The 13,781-nt window shown below is 42.1% G+C and overlaps 1 protein-coding gene across 1 annotated transcript in view; it reads right to left on the bottom strand.

Moving 5' to 3' along the window:
* FBXL17 (F-box and leucine rich repeat protein 17) overlaps positions 1 to 13,781 on the bottom strand; it is a 763,959-nt gene that overhangs the window by 269,592 nt on the left and 480,586 nt on the right. The gene's annotated exons all lie outside the window — the stretch shown is intronic.

The raw sequence follows: 13,781 nt of genomic DNA, 5'->3' as shown, positions 1-13,781 counted from the left end.
TCAGATGATACAAGCTCAATCATGATGACGGTAGGTGGCCTGGGAGCGTAAATTATTGATACAGTTATATGTCCACATGTTACAGAAAATGCAGCTGTAAATCAATAGATAGCTGGTGCATGGAGCTTTGAAATGGAAACTGAAATTACTATTAGCAAATGGCAACCTGGCGGATGATGTGATGAGAATAGTCAAGTGCTAATCATAAAAGGTGCTGGGATATAGGCTTGTAAACAGGTGCCAGGTATGAATAAAACAACTACACTGAACAACTGAAGAGAGCAGAGGTGACAGTCTCTCTTACAACAAGTAGTGAGGTGCACAACATGCTCAACACTGTCTCTAGCCACTATTCACATGACAGAAAAACATTAAGTCCACAAAGAGTATAACGTACGGTATAAATGAGAACATTCCTGAGTGTTTTATCTTCTTACCAGGTATCAAATAATTCACCACATCACAAAACGTTAGCCTTATATGTATTCTGCATCTAAATGAAGGCTTCATATCCCTTCAAAGGTAACAGCTCCAGGCAGATAGCCAAGAACACAGATACTGCATAAAAGAGAACGTCATGCCACTCAACAGAAGCAAAAAAAGCAGGTTGTTCAAGCAAGGTGCATTTCACATCGAAAAGTGACATGTGTGCGTGCGAGTGTGTAGTGATCAATATACTGTATACCTATAAACACTAACTGCAGTTTGCAATTAGACCACCAGATGTCGCTGCAAAGGCCATCCTTCTACTTTTCAGGGAACTGGTGAGTGAAATAAACGTTTCACAGCAATGAACTCTGACAAATACTGTGTCCTAGGTATGAGAACTAATTAGAACACCAAAGACCTTCAACCCATCATGTGCACATAATTCAAATGCCTTGACACAGGCTCAGGATTACCGCTCGTAGCTTGTTTTTATCAGCCCCAGCATAGGTCGGGAGTACCATTACATAGGTTGAAGTGTACCCAAGCAGAAGCTTGGGTACAAAATGAGATACCGTATATACTTGCAAGCAAGCCAACCCGCATACAAGCCGACCCCCAAACCCAAAAACCAGGAAAAAATTGACCCCCATATAAGCCGGGGGTAGGAAATGCTGGCCGCATGATCCCCCCAGTGTGTCCAAGTATAGTGCCCAGTATAGCTAGTATAGTGCCCAGTAAAGCTAGTAAAGTGCCCAGTATAGCTAGTATGGTGCCCAGTATAGCTAGTAAAGTGCCCAGTATGGGTAGGCAGTGCCCCAGTATAGCTAGTATAGTGCCCAGTATAGCTAGTAAAGTGCCCAGTATGGGTAGGTAGTGCCCCAGTATAGCTAGTATAGTGGCCAGTATGGCTAGTATAGTGCCCATTATGGCTAGTATAGTGCCCATTATAGCTAGTATAGTACCCAGCATAGCTAGTATAGTGCCCAGAATAGGTAGGTAGTGCCCAGTATAGTGCCCCAGTATGGGTAAGTAGTGCCCCCCCCACGGCCACCGCTGCTATTACCTTAGCCGGCACCGCTTCCTCTATTCCCCTCTCCTGCTCGCTCATAACTAATTCACAGCAGCGCTCTCCACGGCTGCTGTGATGATGAGGCAGGAAGCAGGAGAGAGAGTGGCTTCCTGTAGCGGCGATGTGTATCGCCGCTTACCATGGGAACCGCTCTCTCTCTCCTGCTTCTGCCTCATCATAGCAGCCGAGGGGAACGCTGCTGTGAATTTGTTACGAGGGAGCAGGAGAGTGGAATAGAGGAAGCGGAGTCTGATAATAGCAGCAGCGGCCGCGGACCACATGACTCGCATGCAAGCCGACCTCCCAACCATGACTCGCAAGCAAGCCGACCTCCCAACTTTTGGGCCACTTTTTGGGGGTCAAGAATTCGGCTTCCCTGCGAGTATATACGGTACCCACCTAAAGAGAGGGAAGCCTCAAGAAACCTATTGAGGCTTCCCGTGGTATTATGATGTCTCCCATTGCTGAGCGCAGCCCCCCAGAAGATTAGCAACAAGGCATTATCGTTAATCGTATTGGGGTTGCGCAACTCATTTTCCTGAAGTGTGGCCACCCAGTAGCCACGCGAGCTCATTCGCGCATGCGCAATAAGCCAGAGCTGCTCGTACTGAGAATGCATGTCTGCACTTGTAACATAGGAAGAGCGTGGCCCCGATCTGGTGCCCTAGGTCTTTTTTCCACTGTTGCCATCCTCAGACACAACATGGGACTTGTTTTTACCGCTGGCTAACACCACCACATGTTAAACATGACACCCTTGGTGTCCTAACTAGTGGCTGGTAGCTAGGAGACTTAACTGCAGGGATGGTCGTAGTCAGCCAACTTCGCTACGCTTGAACTACGCGTAGTTTTACGCAATTACGCTTCGCCAAACTACGGCTTCGAAATCAAATATTCGCTTCATATGCATTTCGTAGACTACGCATAAAAATACGCAATTACACAGTGCGAAGCGTAGTGTATGCGGATGCTTATGCCGGTATGCAGAACATTTTACGCATTAATTTCTCTGTTAAATGCTTATACCGGGAACTCTTCTATGCGTACATTCCCCTTTTCAATGCATAAATTTGTAAGCATACAATTGCACGTGGAAAATTAGACACGAGTAACGCATTCGTAGTTCACTACGAAATACACATGTTAACTACGCATAGTGGGCGTAAGATACGCATAGCGGGACTTCACTACGCATAAATTCGTAAGCGTAGTTTTGAAACTTCACCTACGAACTAAGATGCATAAATTTGCACTGGCGTAGTTTCTGCTCATCCCTGCTTATTGCTTAACTGCACAACAAACTAGCAGTTTACTATCACCTCAGTTACTTTTACCAGGTGCCCAATCAGCTGCAATCCACCGGAACAAAGAATTTGCTGATTATGAGACATAGTCACATCTTAAATTGTATGTAGCGGATAGAAAGCAATATTAAAAGGATTGTTCTAAATACATAGACTTTTAGTGGATGACAAATAGCAGGCAATAAAGTATTTATTATGTTACATGGCCATGTTTCTGCTTCTGTAAATGCTTTTCTGTAAGCCACCACAGATGTCCATTTCCCTGGAATGCATTCTGTTTTTGTATTTTCTACTTGAAAAAAAATAATACAAACAGTAATAAACAGTGATTGTACAGAGATGACTAATGTTTATGACAGACAATGTTACTCTGCATAACATATATGGATCCACATTCCAAAGATTTGTAGCTTGAGAGAAGCACTGACGACTGGGACAGAATAGTTGCATAGGAATAATAGCAGTAGGAAAGCAGACTGAGCCATTGAAATGTATAAAGGCAATTGCTCTTTAAAGGGCAAGACGATAAATATAGTCAATCATCCCATTGACTCTTTGTAACATTTTACTAAACAATATTACAAATAAAATTGCAAATACTTCCGGAAAGTCACCAGAAAATATTACATGACCGTAATCTCATAAGACCGAAAATGTAACATTTACTCTATGGCCATTTGGCCACCTTTGCAAAGATCAGGGCCCATATGCAATTAACTTTTTCTCCTGAGATATCCCCTACGAGATAATTTTCATCTTCTCTTTAAAATAACTTTGCAGTATTTTACAATTGAAAAAGTACCCAAAAGTTGGTGAAAAAGTAGTATCAAAATTTATTCTGAGTGTTTTCTTGCTTACTGGTGGTTTAAAATGCATTTTATTGAGATGCTGTAACAATATCACCTAGGAGAAAACTCAGGAGAAAAGATGAATTGCATATGGGCCCTTGTTTTAAAGAGACACTGAAGCGAAAAAAAAATTATGATATTATGATTTGTATGTGTAGTACAGCTAAGAAAAAAAACATTAAGATCAGATACATTAGTCTAATTGTTTCCAGTACAGGAAGAGTTGAGAAACTCTAGTTGTTATCTCTATGCAAACAAGCCATTAAGCTCTCCGACTAAGTTAGTCATGGAGAGGGCTGTTATCTGACTTTTATTATCTCAACTGTAAGTGAACTGTTTACTTTTTATCTGCTAGAGGAGAGGTCATTACTTCACAGACTGCTCTGAAAGAATCATTTTGAATGCTGAGTGTTGTGTAATCTGCACATATTATAGAATAATGCAATGTTAGAAAAAACACTATATACCTGAAAATAAAAGTATGAGAATATTTTCTTTGCTGCTAATCTTCTAGAAATTATTCATAGTACACAACCAATTTATTATATCATATTTTTTTTTTCGCTTCAGTGTCTCTTTAAAGAGGTTCTGTGGTGACATACAGTGGAATGCAGTAATTATTCAGGATACTCACTTGTATGGAAATGTTCCTGGTTTTGGTATCAGAGACACTTCTTCTATCTATTATATTGTGCTGTATATTGGTATGTAACCCTTCCCTGCCAGTAATGCTGAGCCTGAGATGTTTACATATGCAGAATCACCCCCCCCCCCCCCCCCAACATTCAGGGAGACCAGGTATAAGATCACCTAACAGGACTAAAGAGGTTGCCACCTGTGATAATGTGGGAAGTAGAGTGTTTATTTGTATTTGTGGATGAGGTAGTGAACTGCATTTGGAAAAACTGAAGCAATGAAATGTATTCCCAAACAACGGTTTACATTAGTGTTCCTGAGGACATGCAGTGATTTCCACGTTATAACTGTATCTTAGTGCAATGTCACCTGAGGGCCCACAAATCACAGTCATCCAATATTGGCCTTGCCCCTTATGTACAGATTGTGGTCCAGATTTTCTGAATCTTTGGTATTATGTACTGTACTTTAGACAATTTTATCCACAAAGTCTTTGTGAAAAGCAGCATGGGAAGTTGCATCACATTTAAGAATATTGTTCCTCGTGGTAGAACTGCAGAGTAGTGTACCCCCCTTATCTTTATTCTTGAGAGACTCAGCCTCTCTGAGATGCTCTTTTTTATTATTGTCCCCTCACAGCTTATTTCAGCATGTTGCTAGCAGAAAATTAAAATAAGAAGCTAAAAGAAGAAGTTATTTTTCATATAACCCAAAAAAATGTCTGTTTCAACAAGTGTTGTCTTTGTACTTATGTTTGTGAAATAACAAGTTTCAAGGATTTGCAAATCATTGCATAGTTAGCAGACTAAACTGTGGCACAAAAGAAGGACAATAACCAACAATGGCCCAGTGCACACCAAAACCGCTAGCAGACCCTCAAAACGCTAGAGGTTTTTGGAGCTGATTTCAGAGCGATTCCAGGCATATTAAGAGAGGTTTTCTAAACATGCCTAGCGTTTTTTGGAGCGTTTTTGTGTAGCAGATTACTAATATTGTTACAGTAAAAGCTGTTACTGAACAGCTTCTGTAACAAAAACGCCTGGAAAACCGCTCTGATCTAGCATTTTCCAGAGCAGTTTGAGCTTTTCCTATACTTTACATTGAGGCAGAAACGCTTCTGCAAACCGCAAACGTGCAGCAGGACCCACGTTTGCGGTTTGCTTAAAACCTCAAACCGCTGGTGTGCACCATCCCATTGAAATACATTAGCCAAGCATTTTCACATGCCGATGCGGTTTAGAAAATGCTACAAAAACCGCTCGGTGTGCACCAGGCCAGAGTCTTATGAAGTGTTATAGATTGTTTCTTTTTTGCAGCTTCCAGGATGTGGTTGACAGGTGAGTAGTTAGGGAGGGAAAAGTGTGGGAGATGTGCCTACACGGGGCGTCCCTGTAACAGATGCAATACACTATTGCGTCCAACCGAAGCCTCCCACCTGAATGCTAATTTATGCAATTCCTGCTAGATTTGGTACAGCAGGCAAAGGGTGTATAATAGTACACCTAATATAAACTGTGGTTATGGGCGCTCCTCTGTGTGGTAATTCCTTACACCAATAATCAAGAAAAATAAATATATATAAATATATGAAATAGAAAGAGGAAGAAAAAAATTATATAACAACAAGATTAGAGCTCTCTATGGGTCGCCACACATTGGGAGGGGGCAATGCTATTTGGAACAGGGATTGCCACCCTAATTAAATGTAATGGATGATTATGCAGGCGCTCAACATATATAAAATTGGCAGTTCAAAAATGTCAGACTCTAACAATAACAGTCACTGAGATTCGCATAAAGTCCCACAGTTCAAATCCACGTAACAAGTCCCACCAGGTACTCTCACCAGATTTGGTGGCTGATCAAGTCACAAATCAGCATAAACAGCTTTTAGACAGCATTCAATCTTCCTCCGTAGATAGGATTCTCTAAAACTCAAAGACAGAGATGCAAACAATAGCGTAATCCAGCTACACAACCAAAGCTCGGCACACTCCACGTGTTTCAGTAATCAGTGACAGTATTCCCCACCACCGAACAAGATACACCATCACTAGTGCACGCTCACCGGATGAAAACGCTGATCCCTCTTATGACCAGCAATCTGCGCTTGTTACAATTTCATCCCGGTATCCAGCTTGTATTGGTTCCTTCAAAGAATTTAATGCAGCTTTAGCCTCCTCCAGCGCAGGTCTTGCCACCTCCAGTTTACCCTCCGCAAACTTCTTCTCAATTTCATCTACAATTTTTTGAGCTTTGTTCTTTACTTGCTGCACGGCGTTCTTCACACTGGCTGCAGCCTGAGTTGTGACCACCACCTCTGCCAGGACCTTTTCTGCTGTTACAGATGCCAATGCCAGATCTTTCTCCTTTACTACAAGTTCCTGGGACAATCTCCTGATAGAGTTACTAGCTTCCAATAGTTTAGAAAGTCAAGAAAAGGTATAGGGACCTGGCGTGGGGGATGCTGCCTACGCGGTCGCAGACTCCAGCCCCGATTGAAGCAGACAGGATTACATAATAGTACACCTGATTGGCTGACTGGCGTCTGCTGACCAGATAAAGGCAGGAGATTGCTCTAGCTGGGAGTTAGCAATTGTTTGTTGCAGTTGGCATTCAGTATAGAGGTGGTGGGGGTGAGTTCCCTGGAGGTGAGAGGTCCAGGGCTTGCCCGCACTTCCCTCTGGGTATCGCATGGTGGTTTGGGGGCACCAGTCAGTGAGAGAGACTGGGGCCCCCGGCTGTCGTGCGAACCAATGTGTGTGATCAAACAAATTACAACATTTTTAAACTCAACATTTAAAAAAAAAACTAAATATGGGGGTTGATTCACTAAACAGTGCTACTGAATAGCGCTATAGTGCTACATGAATCATGCGCGTCATTGTGCGCGTAAAACGTTACACGCGGTAAAACTGATAGCACGCATTAAATTTGAGTGCATAGAAGTTTACGCGCGTAATGTTACAATTTGTCAGCTGTTTGTCTATATAAGCTTTGCTCAACAGCACCTGCTTCAGAATAGTTTGAGACTGGGCAAGTAAATGTTATTTGTATGTGTCCTTTACAATTTTCGGCAGTTTTTGGCCTCTGTGTAGTTTTTCATTTTTTTTAAAGTAGTAATTAAATTATGTTGGTCATATGTACAATGCCAAGCAACCATAACTGTTATTAATTGTATATCACTGTATGCATTGTAACGTGGATATTGTGTAGTGTGACTTATATTGTGTGCTGTGCAATATGTGTGTATTGTGAAGCTGCAGCACACTGTTGGGGACACTGTGAAGCTGGGACACAGTGTGTGCTGGAGCTGACATAGAGGTAAAGGGGACAGTGCCTGCACTGCTGGATCTCAAGTTGTCTCTCCCTCCTCCTGCACCCTAGGTTCCCCACATAGGGAACATGTATTTACATGGTGTTGTTGGCCCCTTACAGATGCTCAAATGTGCTTGATCACATAAATTAGTATTTATGACATTTTAAAAGTATGAATACAAATGGACAAATGTTTATTTTTATTTTTTTATATTTTTGTTTAAATTTTCCTTCATTGATGGAACCGTTGGAGGTTTGGCTGGATGAGGTTTGGCTGCATGTTACGTAACGAATGCTAACTTTGCTATGTTTTTAAAGCATACACTAATAAATTACACACTATTTAAATTAATGACATAATTTTGTATGCACGTAATTCTTTAAGGCCGCAAAGTATTACGCGCATTGAAAACATCACCGCTCTTGATTATTTCCCTACCAACCACTATCTAGTGTAAATGAATGTATCCACACCCCCAGCTCCTCCAGTGCCTAGGCATTCTGAGACCCATGCTGCAAGTGTTCATGGGAGCTCAGCCTGGGGAGGAGGAGGCTTTTGCTGAAGCATGCACAAGATTTGAGAGGCAAGGGGGCGGAGAGAGGAGGAGAGAGGGGAGTGGAGTTTTCACGGGTTGAGGGGAGGAGATACAGGGCAGCTTGCCTGTGAAATGATGACAAGCAGAATATGGCTGCTCTCATTGTACCACAGGAAGAAATAATCATATAATGTTGATGCTGTTTGCAGCTAGATTTGCCGTGTAAACCATCTAAACTTTAGACAAGATACTGTATATAGACAAGTTACTTGCTATAGTAAGGATTTTCATCTTGGATCCGCTTTAAGACAACATCATAACTCCTTCCTGGCTCACTAGTGACAGCAGTGCACCAAAATAGATTTTAATTTGGTGATTTCAAGAAACTATACATCTTTCAAAGTGCTGATGTAAGCAGCTTGATAAATGTAGGCAAAAAACATGTTAGCAACAGTACAATCAGGCACCATATTATGCAGACCCATTAGGGCCCGTTTCCACTATCGCGAATCCGCATGCGTTGCCCGCATGCGGATTCGCACAGTCAGTACAAGTGGATGGGACTGTTTCCACTTGTGCGTTTCCCCGCACGTTTTTCTGTGCAGGAAAAATCTGCAGGGTAGGGCCCTCAGAATTCGCCTGCGTGTGGAATGCAGGCGAATCGCACGCAATGTATTTAATAGGGAAATCGCATGCGTTTTCCCCATACGTTTTTTGCCGCGATTTCGCATAGGTATTAATGTTAATTTACACAGGCAGTGACATGGTTAAATTCGCATACAGCCTTACCTATGCGAAATTGCATGCGAAATCGCGGCAAAAAACGCATGCGGAATCGCACCCGCATGCGATTTGCCTGCGGTGATTCGCCGGCGATTCCGCAACGCTATAGTGGAAACGGGCCCTTAGGGGTTTTAGCCTTAAATTAAGAGTAGAAATTGCCACCCTAAGCATGTAAAGCATCACTCTTAAAATCGTTTTACTGATGAGCCATATTACTAAAATGTCTCTTTCTCACAGGGTGCTTAATGTGTACAAACATATGTGTTTGGTGACACAAAATGCTTAAATGTAGGTACAAGTATATTAAATACAAGAAAAAAAATTCTAAGAGATGCAGGGGTTATTTTGTAACAGAAAAGCAGGGGGGGGGGGGGATGAAATGAACACTGTTTTCAATGAATCATATACATGGATACCACAAATAAGATGGCAACTGAAAAGTATGTGGTTGTTATATGAAGCACCTCTGAGTATCTTTACTTTAGTTCACACACATCAGCATACCAGTATCAGAATTCTGGGGGTCCTGCTTACTATTAGCTTTGGTGCACACATATCCTCATCACCAAATGACAGAGGTACAAATATTACCAAGTTACCATGGAAACCAGAAGCACTCAAACAGCAAACACAAACATGCTTCCATTAACTATTATTTCAAAGAAACCTTTCATAGAGTAATTGTATGCTTCCACATGTCTTTCCTCATCCCAGAAGAGTTATTATGCGGCTAACAATGGTCTTCTGTATGACAGCAAAGACTGCAAATGGAAGCTGAAAACCTCAGGCTGATAGGTGTCTTTTCTGGCAATTCCTAATTGAATTTCCTGTAGGAAAGATGGTTGCTGAGCCACACAACATTTTGTGGTTATTTGGACAGGGGTTTCACTTTGCGTCTAATATTGATATACTTGTACTGAAACCCAATCCTGTCAGTCATTTGTATAAAAAATCCTAAACATAGAAATTACGTAGAGAGAAAGTCTCCCTCTAGGGAGCTAAATAGCAGGTGAAACCAATACATCAACAAGGGCAGAATATGAAGCTAAATTGAATTTGTCATTTCTTTACTTAGTAAATTGCCACTCTGACTGGAAAATTCCCTTTTTTTTTTTTTAAAGAGCCCCAAAACATGTCTTCACATTACACAGGGGGGGCTAATAATAAATTTACCCCACTTCAAAATATCCACATTGTGCAGCTTTGCAGACTGATTGCAGACACAGAAAAAGAAAATCCAAGTGTATGTACTCAATGCAACTTACAACAGCTAAGGCCCCGTTCACATTACATGCGTTCCCATCCGCATTTCGGGAACGCGTGCAGGAGGCAGACACGCACGACATCAGACAGTGCACAGACAGCACTGTCTGATGTTCATACTGCATGCGTTCCGGACCAGTGCGGTCCGGGAAGGCATGCTGCACGCATTTTTTGCAGAAACGCGCGGCTGACCCATCCACTTCAGGTGAATGGGATCAGCCACGCAACGCATAGAAACGCAGATGGCATGCGTTCATATGCGTTGCGTTACGAATGCATGGCCATCCGTGTTTCATAATGTGAACGTGGCCAAAGGGAAGATATAATTACAACAATTCAGAAAACAAAATGAATAAAAGTGGGTTCACACATAAAATGTGTACCGCCTCAGGGCCGCCTTCAGAAATGTGTGGGCCCCATAAGAGCAAACGTACTTGCTCCCATCTGGAGGGGGAGGGACACCAGTTGTGTGCTTGAGTATGGAATTCCTAATCTCCAAAGCTGGGACAGTTTTTCCTGTTCAGTGCACACTGCTGGAGCCAGCAAACAGTTAAATGTATGTCACTGAGCAGGGAGGGCGGAACTCTGTCACTGCAGGGACAGGCCCGAGTCACTGCAGGGGCCCCATATTCCTGTAATGTATAGTACCCCCCCTGACGGTGGCCCTGACAGTTCTGTTCCAGTCCTGTCAGTTTTCACCAGTTTTGTATGGCTCATACATACAACATACAAGGTTCATACATACAATATGTACATTTCTGTTTCTGTCCATTAAAGGGACTCGAGCAGTGCAGAAACTATGGAAAGATGCATACCATTTTAAAGCTCTCTTTCTACTCTTTCCAATGATATATAAACCGCCGCCCTACACCTTTTAGTTTTCGCTACTTTTGCGATTGAAATTGTCACGGCCGCGATTTCGATCGCGAAAATAGAGAAAACTAAAAGGCGTATGGCGACGATTTAGGTGTCGCCAGAAAGAGGAGAAAGAGAGCTTTAAAATGATATCCATCTTTCCATAGTTGCATTGTATTACACAGGGCGACACTTTCCCCAGTGTCAGCAGCTCCATTCAGCAGAAAAAGTCGCCATGTGTAATACAATATAACTATGGAAAGATGGATATCATTTTAAAGCTCTCTTTCTCCTCTTTCTGACGACACATAAATCGTCGCCCTACGCCTTTTAGTTTTCTCTATTTTCGCGATCGAAATCGCGATCGCGGCAATTTCAATCACGAAAATAGCAAACTAAAAGGTGTAGGGCGGCGGTTTATATATCATTGGAAAGAGGAGAAAGAGAGCTTTAAAATGATATCCATCTTTCCCTAGTTTCTGCACTGCTCGGAGTCCCTTTAAACTTGACAGAAAACTGATGCAAATTGACAGGACAGGAATGGAACGGTACACATTTTATATGTGAATCCAGCTTCAGGAAGATACCGGCTCATTCTCTTCTAGAAAAAAAAAAAAACAAGACACAGAACATTTATATTGCACATTTTTTCCAGGCTGACTCAAAGCCCCAAAGCTGCTGCCGCCACTTAGGGAGTGCTCCACGGAGGACCAGGATCATTAGGGAGTTTTGCCTATAAACTGCTTACTGTTTTACATACTGGATTGCAGTCACAATCTCAACTAGTAGCTAATAATCTCCACTACACACCAAACTCACTAGCTTCCACCTGTGATTATTTGTATTCAGTTTGATTAGTTCAGCATAAAACAGTTCTTGCTAGAGAATGTCAGTGCTTTGTAGTGCAACTGAATGCAATGCCCCTGTTAGACAATGTCACAAGTCAGGAAATGGACACCAATAACATTTTAAAGGCCCTAGGGGCACAGCAAAAATCTATGATTAAGAATGGAAAGTGTTTGGTATTACTATGACTCTTCCCATATTAGGTCATCCCTCCAAACTGGATGGAAGAGTGAGGCGGAAACTGGTCAGAGAGGATACTTAAAGCGGACCCAAACCAAACATTTATTTTAATTCAAAATATTTAGTTGCACCACTCTGACACATACAAAGATAAATAAACACTCCTTCAAGCCTATGAGCATTTCAGTGCATGCCTTTTCACCCTTCTCTTTTCATAACTAGGGTTATACAGGTGGCAGCCATTAGCAATTCCTCCTTTGCCAGACACCACCTACGTCACCAGTCTGCCGGATTCTGTCCCGGCAATATAAAAGAAGGGGAGGAGTTCCTCCAATAAATTTAAAATATTTTATATTTGTCATCATGCAGCTGAAAAAAAGGCTGCTATTTATTATTATAATTTAGAAAATATATTGTATTTCTGTAATCTTGTATTTTTTAATTTGGGTCCACTTTAAAGGGTTATGGCAACTTTGAAGTAGTTACAGCAATTTATGGAAAAGATGGGCATCAATATCACAAATTCTTCACAGATGTGGCCTGCATGGGAAGGTTTCTAGAAAAAAGCTACTCCTCAAGAAGGCCAAATTAAGTCTCAGTTGCACTGTACCAAACTAAACCTTGATGATTTTGAGGCCAAATGGAAAATGTAGGTGTGATGATCAGATGAGAAGTCCACATTCAAAATCGGAAATCAATACTCAGTGGAATCGGTAATCGGCATTGACGGAAATCGGAATTTCTGCGGGACCGGAAATTGGCATATCACTCCCATTCTGTTCCCTTTAATTTGCATGTAGTAAAAAAAAATTAAAAATTGATTATCATCTCTAGTCTGCATCTATGGTATCAATACGGCTCTTCCTACTCAGTAAGCCAGCACCTATTCAGTAAGGAGTTCATTGGGCAAGTCTCCTTAACACTGCTACTGCCTACTGAGTGCGCTCTAGTGGCTGCCTCGCAAGCACTTTGAGTCCGACAGGAGAAAGGCGCTACACAAAAAAAGGAATTAAAAAGGAATTAAAAAAAAATCACCAGTATTTCCTTTGTTAAAACAGGCTTTAAACCATTCCATCCATACCAAGTTTTGGAAAGGTGCTTTAAAGTAAGCAGCAGAAACTAAGCAATTCAAAACGCTCACCACCTCAAACTAGCAATTGGGGAGATACTGTACAGTATAAAGACTCTGTGCGAAACCTTGGGGTGATCCTGGATGTAAATCTAAAACTCAGACAGCAGGTATCAGCTGTCATCAAGTCTTCCTTCTTCCATCTAAGAAATATAGTGAAAATCAAACACCTTCTCCCAGTTGAAGACCTACCTGCCCTGGTTCATGCATTTGTATCCTCCCGCCTAGACTACTGCAACGCCCTGTTCATCGGATCTACAGAAAAGGTTCTGCACCCCTTACAGCTAGTACAGAATGCTGCAGCCAGACTCCTAGTCCTAGCCAATGCCTCCCTCAGCTCACACATCACCCCAGTACTGCAAACTCTTCACTGGTTGCCAGTAAAATGGAGAATCAATTTTAAGATCTGTCTGCTGGCATTCAAGGCTCTAAACCACATGGGACCCAAATACATAGCGGATCTATTGGAACTTTATGCCCCTCCACGCACCCTCCGCTCTGCCAACAAGATGAATCTGGTTATTCCCAGGATACACTTTACATTTGGTGCTCGGGCCTTTTCCTATGCAGCCCCTACTCTATGGA

This window comes from Hyperolius riggenbachi, chromosome 1, assembly GCF_040937935.1.
Source record: "Hyperolius riggenbachi isolate aHypRig1 chromosome 1, aHypRig1.pri, whole genome shotgun sequence".
Classification (NCBI taxonomy): domain Eukaryota; kingdom Metazoa; phylum Chordata; class Amphibia; order Anura; family Hyperoliidae; genus Hyperolius; species Hyperolius riggenbachi.
The sequence above is the reverse complement of the archived record's forward strand: the minus strand, read 5'-3'. Positions and strand labels throughout refer to the sequence as shown.